This window comes from Hemitrygon akajei, chromosome 17, assembly GCF_048418815.1.
Source record: "Hemitrygon akajei chromosome 17, sHemAka1.3, whole genome shotgun sequence".
In the NCBI taxonomy this organism is placed as follows: Eukaryota; Metazoa; Chordata; class Chondrichthyes; order Myliobatiformes; family Dasyatidae; genus Hemitrygon; species Hemitrygon akajei.
In genome coordinates, this window is record NC_133140.1 from 72,738,250 (window position 1) to 72,750,600 (window position 12,351).

The 12,351-nt window shown below is 43.5% G+C and overlaps 1 protein-coding gene across 3 annotated transcripts in view; it reads right to left on the reverse strand.

Annotated features, from left to right (window-relative positions):
- atmin (ATM interactor) overlaps positions 1–12,351 on the reverse strand; it is a 39,265-nt gene that overhangs the window by 9,776 nt on the left and 17,138 nt on the right. The gene's annotated exons all lie outside the window — the stretch shown is intronic.

The window sequence follows — 12,351 nt, forward strand, 5'->3', positions numbered from 1 at the left end:
TGCTGACCTTTTAACTACTTTAAGATCAATTTAACCCTTCCCTTCCACATACAGTGCCTATGAAAAGTATTCACCCCCCCATAAGTTTTAATGTTTTATTGCTTTACAACATTGAATCACAGTAATTTAGTTTTGCTTTTTTTGACACTGATCAACAGAAAAATACTCTTTTGTGTCAAAGTGAAAACAGATCTCTACAAAGTGATCTAAATTAATTGCAAATATAAAACAAAAAAATCATTGATTGCATAAGTATTCACCTCCCCAACCCCCCCCCCATTAATATGACATACCAAATCATTACTTGTGTAGACAATTGGTTTTAGAAGTCACATAATTAGTTAAATGGAGATATGTTTTTGGAGACCTGTATGCACTCAAGGTGTTTCAACTGACTGTAGTAAAAATACACTTGTATCTGGAAGGACCAACTGTTGGTGAATCAGTATTATGGCAAAATAACGACACCATGAAGACAAAAGAACACTCCAAGCAACTCTGCAAAAAGGTTATTGAAAAGCACAAGTCAGGAGATATATACAAGAACATTTCCAAGTCACTGAATATCCCTTGGAATACAGTTAAGTCAATCAAGAAATGGAAAGAATATGGCACAGCTGTAAATCTGCCTGGAGTATTGGAGTATAAAGTTGCATTGTTTGCTGTGAAACCAAAACTATGTAGTCAGCTTTGAACTTGCTATTTGATATGCATGTATCCAATTTAGTAGGAGAATGAAATCTTAAGAATGTAGAAGACAATGGTGTGTTAATGAGAGGTAGCTAAGAGATGTAGATTAGAACAGGATTAAGTCAATGGGTAGAAACAATAGTGGCGGATGTACTTGTGATACACTGTAGACCAATTGGATATGCTAATGCAACTAAACCAGGAGATTGCTATAAAAAAATGCTATGTACAAGGATCGGTGGGCAATCAGCAACTAGCTCAATGACTGTCTCAGCTTTGATTTGCAAATTAAAGTTTAATACTTCTTGAAGAATCTTCTGCATCTCCTGGTCGTTTGTGGGGCACGAGAAACCACGACAAAATTGGCGACCGTAACAGGACCGGAAAGAGACCCGCGGAAAGGAAACGGCAGATTGGGGACGCTTCCCAGTCCTCTAGGGACCCCCACAAGGCTAACAGAATTAAGGGTGCACCCAAACAAAAGGTAAGCGCTTTTTGCGACAATTTGGACTAAGAATTCTGTTGGTTTTGGGGAGGTCTTGGAGTCTCAGAAGTGTGGAACCACTGCCGAAGGGTCTCTCCGGTCCAAAGAATCTGGCAGAATTGGGGGTTAACAGGAGGCTCAGAGGATTGATCAAGAACACTGCAGTGAGGGTAAGTACAAATAAGTTAATAAGAAGTTAAGTTAACAAAAATTCCACGTGGTGTTGGTAAGTCCCTGCGGTTACTGGTATAAAACGAAGGTCTGAACGGGCAGGGAAAGGGAAAATAGAGAAAATCCTCATGGATACCGCCTTAAGAGATAAGGGTCTGAATAGACGAGGTGCATAGAGAAAATCCCTGTGGATACCGCTTCGTATGAAACGAAGGTCTGAACGAGCAGGGAAAGGAAAAATAGAGAAAATCCCCATGGATACTGTTTCGTATGAAACGAAGGTCTGAACGGGCAGGGAAAGGAAAAATAGAGAAAATCTCTGTGGATACCGCTTCGTATGAAACGAAGGTCTGAACGGGCAGGGAAAGGGAAAATAAAAGAAAATCCCTGTGGATACTGTTGTGGTTTCTTGTGCCCCACAAATGACCAAGAGACACAGAAGATTCTTCAAGAAGGGTTAAACTTTAATTTGCAAATCAAAGCTGAGACAGTCATTGAGCTAACCGCTGATTGCCCACCGATCCTCGGACCCAGCATTTTTTTATAGCAATCTCCTGGTCCAGTTGCATTAGCATATGTAATCGATCTATAGTTGCGTATTACATGTACCTCACGTACATCTTGTCCCTATTGTTTTTACCCATTGACTTAATCATGTTCTAATCTACATCTCTTAGCTACCTCTCATTAACACACCATTGTCTTCAGCAAATAACTGACTTCATAGTTTTGGTTACACAGCAAAATTTATACTTTTATACTCCAATAATACCGCTTCGTATGAAACGAAGGTCTGAACAGGCAGGGAAAGGAAAAATAGAGAAAATCCCCGTGGATACCGCTTCGTATGAAACGAAGGTCTGAATGGGCAGGGAAAGGGAAAATAAAGAAAATCCCTGTGGATACCGGTATGAAACGAAGGTCTGAACGGGCAGGGAAAGGAAAATAGAGAAGATCCTCGTGGATACCGCCTTAAGAGATAAGGGTCTGAATAGACGAGGTGCAAAGAGAAAGTTCTGTGGATACTGCTCTGAATAGAGGTCTGTACGGGCAGAACAGAATAGGAAACAAGGACAGTCCAATATATAGTTTAAAGCGCTGGTAGATAGACGATAGACTTAGAGTAAATAATATTATCCAGAAAAAGAACTGTGAATCTCTGAAATACCTTAAAAAGAGAGAACAACATGACAGGTAAAGGAACGGCAGTACAGATTCTGAGCAAAAAATTCCCGGTAAATAAATATGAGATCACAAAAACTTCAGAAAAATGGGGAAAAGGAACCAAAAACCTGGTCACAAAATGGCCAAGAGAAGGAACGTTTGATGTAAGCTTGTGTGAAGAAATGGAGGCACTAATTAAAAATTACAAACCAAAAGATAAATCTAAGAAAAGAGGGCAAAAAAGAGAACGAGAAATGGAAGTGCTAAAACTCTTCAGAACAGAGGGAGAAAGGCTGAGGAGGACAGGTAGAATATTGATTACAAGCGAGGAAGACACTAAGGTGCTGGAGTAACAGCCTGTTAGAGAGGAAGGTACAGTGAGAAGCTGGCTTCAGCTCCGTACCCGGATGTGAAAGAAACAGTAAAGCCCCCTCCCTATAATGAGGAAGGAACCCCTTAGCAGTGCCCCCTGCTGACGGGAACAGTAAACATGCAGGGAGAAGTACAAGTTTCGGATAATGAGGAGGAAAAAAGACAATATGAGAAGGAAAAAGCGGCGATATGGAAGGAGATACAGGCAGAAAGGATAAAGGTGGAACAGGCAAAGAGAGAAATGAAAGAAGAGATTGAACGGATGAAATACTTGAGAGAGGAAAAGGAGTATGAGGAGTATCGGTTATACCATAGAAATAAACAGACTAGAAAAGAAAGTGGCTCATCAGGGCAGGAAGAGATGAGGCATTCAAGAGGAAGTGGAAAAAAGATAGGAGATGAGAGTCTTGGAGAAACACAAGAGAGAAGGGAATCAAGCATGAGTAAGGATCATGAGGAGTCCCTGCCACAGGTGTACAGACACGGACAGGAAGAAAGAGAGGGTGACTCATTGGAGGAGCAAGAGTTAAGTGGAGAGAGAGAGGATGCGAGAATTTGTGGGGAAGAGGTAGGAGGCAGAAGCCTAGAAGAGCAGAAGGTGGCGGTAGGGGAGCGACTTGCGGAAGTAGAGAGAGAGCTAGATAAGTTACTGAGAGGGGATTGCCAGAGGAGATGCGAAAAATACTCCAGGGGCCAACCAAGTATTGAATCAAGACAGAAAGGAAGGACTCCACAGGGAGACTGAGGGAAGAAGAGGACCATGGAGAGATTTGTGTGGGAGGCAGTAAAGACATACCCTGAGACAGATGGGGAGTCAGGCGAGGAGGAGAGCCAGGGCAGGTGGGAAGAAGGAGGAAGAATGATGCCATTGTTAGTTAAAGGATCAGGACAAGTGCAGTACATCCCTTGGGGATCCCAGGACCTAGAAGGGCTGAAAAACACTCTGCCCAATCTACATGAAGGAGCAGGGAAATGGATTAGAGCCTTTGAAGAAGAAACGGTGGGACGATTATTGGCTATGGGAGATTTGAAGGCACTATTGATACGGTTGATGGGAACCTCCAAATTTAAAGAACTAATGGAAATGGCTGGCATAGTAAACTCGAACGACCCGAGAACTGATGGAGACGGGTTTGACAGAGTGAGGCAGAGGGTATGGCAGGCCCTCAGGAAGCTTTATCCACCCAAAGTGGACCCCAAAGCCTTAAAGGGGGATCCACTGGGAGACACTGAAAACCCAGCAGCCTACGTAGAAAACCAGTTGAAAAGGTGGAGACTGGAGACTGAGCAAGAGGTGGAAAATAGCTTATTTATCACCACACTGTTCCGACATAGCATTTTGGATGCAATGCCTCCACAAGTAAAATCCAAACTGGAGGAAGTGGTTGGGCTGACGTCAATGACCCCACAAGAATTTAGAGACCACGTAGTCCATGCGGTTGAGAAATACCGGAAAGACAAACGAAGGTTGGCTGAGCAGCAGGAAGAGGTACAAAGAAAGTTAATACAAATGATAGATAGATAGATAGATAGATAGATACTTTATTCATCCCCATGGGGAAATTCAACTTTTTTTCCAATGTCCCATACACTTGTTGTAGCAAAACTAATTACATACAATACTTAACTCAGTAAAAAAATATGATATGCATCTAAATCACTATCTCAAAAAGCATTAATAATAGCTTTTAAAAAGTTCTTAAGTCCTGGCGGTAGAATTGTAAAGCCTAATGGCATTGGGGAGTATTGACCTCTTCATCCTGTCTGAGGAGCATTGTATCGATAGTAACCTGTCGCTGAAACTGCTTCTCTGTCTCTGGATGGTGCTATGTAGAGGATGTTCAGAGTTATCCATAATTGACCGTAGCCTACTCAGCGCCCTTCGCTCAGCTACCAATGTTAAACTCTCCAGTACTTTGCCCACGACAGAGCCCGCCTTCCTTACCAGCTTATTAAGACGTGAGGCGTCCCTCTTCTTAATGCTTCCTCCCCAACACGCCACCACAAAGAAGAGGGCGCTCTCCACAACTGACCTATAGAACATCTTCAGCATCTCACTACAGACATTGAATGACGCCAACCTTCTTAGGAAGTACAGTCGACTCTGTGCCTTCCTGCACAAGGCATCTGTGTTGGCAGTCCAGTCTAGCTTCTCGTCTAACTGTACTCCCAGATACTTGTAGGTCTTAACCTGCTCCACACATTCTCCATTAATGATCACTGGCTCCATATGAGGCCTAGATCTCCTAAAGTCCACCACCATCTCCTTGGTCTTGGTGATATTGAGACGCAGGTAGTTTGAGTTGCACCATATCACAAAGTCCTGTATCAGTTTCCTATACTCCTCCTCCTGTCCATTCCTGACACACCCCACTATGGCCGTGTCATCAGCAAACTTCTGCACATGGCAGGACTCCGAGTTATATTGGAAGTCTGATGTGTACAGGGTGAACAGGACCGGAGAGAGTACGGTTCCCTGCGGCGCTCCTGTGCTGCTGACCACCGTGTCAGACCTACAGTCTCCCAACCGCACATACTGCACAAATGCAGCTTGAAGAACTCAAAATGAAGGAAAAAGAGAAAAGCAAAAAGATGCTGCCAGCAACCACCGGTCCGAGTACAGCCATCAAACTGGATGAAGCACCGCTATATGGAGGAACCGATCATACTGTAAGACAAGGGCCGGAAAACCCCATGCCAATAATCAACGTCTTTGGAGGAGCATTCCCACAAATACCCTATCAGGAACAGACTAAATTCAAACAGCCCAGACAGGACTGGAAGTCCCAAGGAGGGGGACAGAGGAGCTATGGGCAGAGGGGACCAGTGAGGAAACAGGGGGAAAGAGAGGTAGAGAGATTGTGCTGGGGATGTAATCAGCCAGGTCACATGAAAAGAGATTGTCCGTTTACACCATGGCCTGTCACACACCAGCAGGAACCGATAAGAAGGGAACTAAAGTTTAGCCAAGGACCAGCCCCCACAGGCCCAAGCGGACCTGTGAACCCCTATGCGAGGTATTAGGGGTGCCCCGAGAACTCGAGTAGGAAGAGACATTACCCAATGATAACAAGGGAGGCAGATGAGGAACCCATTGTTCAGGTTATGTTAGAAGGGCAACTGACACCAATGATGATAGATACTGGAGCCACGTACACTTGTGTACAGCCACAGTATGCCCTTCACCTTCCCATGTCAGGAAAGTTTATTAAGACGGTAGGGTTCTCGAGGAAAACACATTTGACACAGTGCACAGCTCCAGTGCGGTTGAGAATGAGAAATAAAGGAATTGTTTTGCCGGTGCTAGTATTTAAAGGAACTCCGATTAATTTGTTAGGCAGAGATGCCTTATTGAAACTGGAATTAAAATTAGAATGCACCAGAAATCGGGGCTCAATTGATAGTGCGAGAAGACAAGAAGGCTAATGTCTTTTGGATAGGAGACATCGCAGATCAGATTCAGGAAACCTGGGAAAAATGGAAAAAGGGCGTGCAGGCTATATTACCCAGGGCTGTAATGCCCAAATCTGAGCTACATTGTACAGTGATTTTTGACGAGACTCAGAACAGAGAGTTAGAGGAGAGATGGCACCTGGAGGCATGTACCCAACAGCACCTGGAAGGGGAGGCTGTGATAATTGGAAAGCAAGGGGCAGCTTTACAAGTTAAGTGGAACACCTTTTTAGAAAAATGGTACAGGATACCGGAGGCTGCGCCCCACGTAACGTCGTTGGTAAACAAGAGATATCAGTCTAAAGACTTAGGACCCTTAGTTAAGAGTGCTGAAACCGTGGAGTAACAGTGTGGAGGAAAATCACGCCAGAGGTGTGGATATCAGAAGACAACAATTGCATTAAAATAATGGTAAGTGTAGATATGGTAGGGACAGTGAGAAGGTCGAAATAACTCCCCAACCACACATGCCATTGCTGGGAAAGGAAAGAGGCCAGCAGAAAGATAGGTTAGATGAGCTGCCATCTATTCTGTGGTCACAGCATGACACGGACGTAGGGAAAATAAAAACAGCTAGTCTGGTGGAAATAAGGCTGAAAAAAGGAGCAATTCCACCCAGGAGACCACAATACCCACTAAGACCAGAAGCAGAAGAGGGAATAGCATCGACAGTGCAGGGGTTGCTTGAAATAGGAGTGCTTCAAAGAACAAACAGTCCATGCAATACCCCGTTGCTGTCGGTCTTAAAAGCAGATAAATCTAAGTGGAGATTGGTGCATGATTTGCGAGCGGTAAATGATGTGGTAGAGGACTGGCCAGCGGTAGTCCCCAACCCACACATGCTTTTGACTAATGTTCCACCAGAAGCAAGTTACTTTTCAGTGATTGATTTGTGTTCGGCTTTCTTCAGCATTCCTCTGGCCGACCAGTGTCAGTATCTGTTTGCATTTACTTACAGAGGTGCTCAGTATGCCTATACCAGAATGCCGCAAGGGTTTAAACATTCACCACATGTTTTTAATCAGGTGTTGAAGGCAGACCTAGAGGGCATACCATTGGAAAGTACATTGTTACCTTATGTGGATGACCTGTTGATTTGCTCCCACAGTAAGGAACAGTGTGAGCAGGACACTATAACTCTGTTAGAGAAGCTGGCGCACGGAGGACATAAAGTATCCAAAAAGAAACTGCAATTTTGCACGCAGCAAGTGGAATATCCAAGGGAGTGAAGGCGATAGCACCAGATCAGATTGAGGCAATAACTAAGGCCCCAAAACCCCAGACTGTAGGGCAGATTATGACGTTTTTGGGAATGGCAGGGTACAGCTCAGATTGGATAGGAGAATATGCTGAGATTGTGGCACCTTTGAGAAAGATAATGAAAGAAGCAGGACATACAAATTTGAAGAACGGCTTACAGTGGAATGGAGAGGCGGAGATAGCTTTCAATACTATTAAGCAGGAATTACAGTCAGCACCAGCATTAGCTTTGCCTGACTACGAGAAGGTTTTTCATTTGTATGTATCCGACCGACAGGAGGGTTATGTCACAGCGGTTCTAACACAAGAGACAGGCACAGGAAAAGCAAAGCAGCCGATAGCATACTACAGTACGAGACTAGATGAGGTGGCTCAGGGGTATCCACCCTGTTATCAGGGATTGGCGGCGCTGTACTATGCATATGAAAAGGCATCATCTGTAACCCTAGGCTATCCTGTGACTCTGTACACACACCACAAAGTAGCAGAATTGCTGGAAAGAGGGAAATCTGTGCTGACGCCAGCACATCAGATGTGCAGCGTATCAGATGCTATTGACATTTCCAGACATAACTATACAGAGATGCACTACCAGTAATATAGCCGATTTTGTCCCTTTGGGCTATGAAGGAGAACCCCATGATTGTGTAGGGAAGACGATGGCATTTGCCAAATTGAGAGCAGATTTACGGTCAGAACCACTAGAGGATGCAGATAAAAAGGTTCTGTTCGTAGATGGCTCTTGTTACAGGGATTATGATGGAAATCATGCAGGGTTCTCAGTAGTGCAGCAGGATCAGTCGAGCTATAAGATTATTAGGATGGAGTCCCGTCCCCGACCGTGTTCCGCCCAACTAGCGGAAATCAAAGCCCTGACAGCTGCGTGTGAAATGATGGAAGGTGAGAAAGTAGACATCTATACTGATTCGGCACATGCTCATGGAGTATGCCATTTGTTCGGGGCAGAGTGGAAACAGAGAGGTTTTAAAAAAAGCAGTGGAGATCCCATACAACATTGTCAGCGAATTCTAGACTTAATAAAAGCCATGATGAAACCTAAAGCATTGGCTATAGTAAAATGCCAGGCACATAAAAAGGGAAATGATGTAATAACAAAGGGAAATCAAGCTGTAGACGAGGTAGCCAGAAAAGCGTCTGTCATTGCCCCCCAGGTAAGCCTAGCTCCAGAACCTGTGGTAGAGGACCTAATTGAAATACAAGGTAAGGCAACTTTGGCAGAACAGACAATGTGGAGAAAAAGTGGGGCCAAGCAGAACCCGGAAGGCTTGTGGAGCATGGAAGACGGTTTGTTGGTAGCGCCCACCCCTCTACTGACGATTCTGATTTCAGAAGCGCATGGGATTGACCATTGTGCAAGGGGGGAAGTGATAAAGAAAATAAAGAAGGATGGTTTTTGGTCACCTTATTTACAGGCTTCAGTGGACTTTGTCTTGTCACAGTACGAGGTATGCGCACAGAATGCAGGGTTCGGACATCAGTTATTTGACTGGTTAGAAAGTAGACTTGGAGGATGGGGAGCATGGCTGACTAAAATGGCAATAACTGTCAGTATTGTATTGTATTGTTGAACTGTGCGCTTTTCTTCCTTGTCTCAAGTCTCTTGTAGTGCGTGCTGCAACCAAACAATTTCCGATGCTCGTGGCAATTACTGAAGCAAGCTTGGTGGAGAAAGAAACCCCGAAAATGTATCGTTACAGCCTACAACACCTGCAGGATGAACAAGAGCAAAACGACAGTGTGGGAGTAGATTGTAAGGGCTTCTGAGTTTTTTTTCTCTGTCTCAGGTACAAAGGGACAGGTTTTTGGCTCAGCGGCCCAGGGTAACAGGGAGAAAATACTTTGAGGTCTTGGCGCAGAAAATTATAGTTTAACCCAAAATTTGGGAATAAGTGCTTGAGTTTATTGGGGCTTTTGTGCGCGGACTCTTAGTCTTCTTCCTCTGTGAGGGGGGATATACTGGAGTATAAAAGTTGCATTGTTTGCTGTGTAACCAAAACTACGTAGTCAGCTTTGAACTTGCTATTTGCTATGCATGTATCCAATTTAGTAGGAGAATGAAATCTTAAGAATGTAGTAGACAATGGTGTGTTAATGAGAGGTAGCTAAGAGATGTAGATTAGAACAGGATTAAGTCAATGGGTAGAAACAATAGTGGCGGATGTACTTGTAATACGCAACAGTAGACCGATTGGATATGCTAATGCAACTAAACCAGGAGATTGCTATAAAAAATGCTATGCACAAGGATCGGTGGGCAATCAGCGACTAGCTCAATGACTGCCTCAGCTTTGATTTGCAAATTAAAGTTTAATACTTGAAGAATCTTCTGCGTCTCCTGGTCGTTTGTGGGGCACGAGAAACCACAACAGGAGCAGGCTGACCTCAAAAACTGAGTGACTGTGCAAGAAGGGAACTAGAGAATGAGGCCACCAAAAGACCTCTGACAACTCTGGAGGAGTTACAAGCTTCAGTGGCTGAGATGGGAGCGACTACATATACAACAACTGTTGCCCGGGTGCTTTACCAGTCGCAGCTTTATGGGAGAGTGTCAAAGAGAAAGACACAGGGAAAATAGATAGATAGATAGATACTTTATTCATCCTCTGAAGTCAGCTGGAAGGTTCTATGGTCTGATGAAACCAAAACTGTGATTTTTGGTCATTAGACTAAACGCAATGCTTGGTGGAAGCCAAACACTGCACATTATCAAAAACACACCATCCCTACTGTGAAACATTGTGGTGGTTGCATCATGCTATGGGGATACTTCACTGCAGCAGGTCCTGGAAGGCTTGTGAAGGTCAGAGGGTAAAATGAATGCAGCAAAATACAGGGAAATCCTGGAGGAAAGCCTGATGCAGTCTGTAAGAGAACTGTGAATTGTAAGAAGATTTGTCTTCTAGCAAGACAATGACCCCAACCATAAAGCCAAAGCTACACAGGAATAGCTAAAAACAACAAAGTTATCTCCTGGAATGGTCAAGTCAGAATCCAAATTTCAATCCAATTGAAAATTTATGGCTGGACTTGAAAAGGGCTTTTCATTCACGATTCCCATGCAATCTGACAGAGCTTGAGCAATTTTGTAAAGAATATGGGGAAAAATTGCAGTGTCCAGATGTGCAAAGCTGATAAGAGACCTATCAACACAGACCAAAGCTGTAATTGCTGCCAAAGGTGCATGCACTAAACACTGACTTGAAGAGAATGAGTAATTATGCAATCAATTATTTTGTTTAATAGTTGCAATAAATTTAAACCAATTTGTAGAATTTTTTTCACTTTGACAAGAGGGAATCTTCTCTGTTGATCAGTGTCAAAAAGCCAAATTAAATCCACTGTGATTCAAGGTTGTAAAAGAATAAAACATAAAAACTTCCATGGGGGGGGGGGGTGGTGAATACTTTTATTGGCACTGTGGCCCTCTATTTTTCTATCATCCATGTGCCTATCTAAGAGTCTCTTATATGTCCCTAATTTATCTGACTTTACCACCACCCCTGGCAGTGTCTTCCACGCACCCACCACTCAGTATATTTTTAAAAATCCCTGACGTCCCTCCATACTTTCCTCCAATCCTTTTAAAATTATGCCCACGGAAAAAGTCTCCGGCTGTCCACTCTATTTATGCCTCTTACCATCTTGTACACTTCTATGAAGTCACCTCTCATCCTCCTTTGCTCCAAAGAGAATAGCTTGAACTTGCTCAGCCTATCCTCATAAGACATGCTCTCTAACCCAGAGGTAAATCTCCTCTGCACCCTGTCGAAAGCTTCCACATCCTTTCCGTAATGTGGTGACCAGAAATGAACATAATACTCCAAGTGTGATCTAACCAAAGTGTTATAGAGCTGAAGCATTATCTCAACACTGTTTCTTCAGCTAATTTTTTTGCATATGGTACATTGAGAAAACATATTATTGACTTGCACGTAGACTGAGAGCCAGCATATCAGCAGCAATAAACCCATTGTTTTATCTCCAGCTGTTTTTCAGAAAGTCATCTCATTACAAGCTTTACACTGCCTCCAAAAGACGGTGCAGCAATTGCATGGGCTTTGCAGTCAGTAATGAAATAATAAAACACACCGCACAGATTAAATTGGCTCTGTGGCATATATTTCTCATTTTCCAGTGTGATTTCTAATCTAGCATCTCTGAGAGGGAGTCTGTAACACCCAATGAGAGAAATGTCATCTAGTGAATTATGCAGCTGAACATTCATGGCAACTGATCAAGAAATGTTCTGATTTTAACTTCAAGAAACATACAGAAAGCAAAGAAAGATTACGAAAAAAGACTAGCAAAAAGAGAAAATGACTCTTCACACCTCGGCAGTTGTTTTTTCCTAGACCAGAGACATTGTTCAACTCCACCATGGATGTTCTCATGCTCAGCTGTGAAGGAGGAGGGTTAGGCATGGGGCTAGCAACTCCATTCCATAAAAACCCAGTGCTACAGAAATGCCAACAGAAGCTCTAAAGACCTCATCCCTCGGAGAGGAAGGATCTTTGAAGACAGCCTATACCTGGTGGCATTTTGAAAGACTGGCCTAGGACAAGACAGCGGGCGAGCTTAACACAGGGACATTGTTCAGGGGTGTTGGGCTTAACAAGACAATATTTTCATTGTACTGCAAAATATATGAAAAGCTGAAATTATGATTGTTGGTTATATCTATAAAATTTGTTAGAAACCACAATATCAACAACTTTGGGTTTCTGTACTTTGCTGGA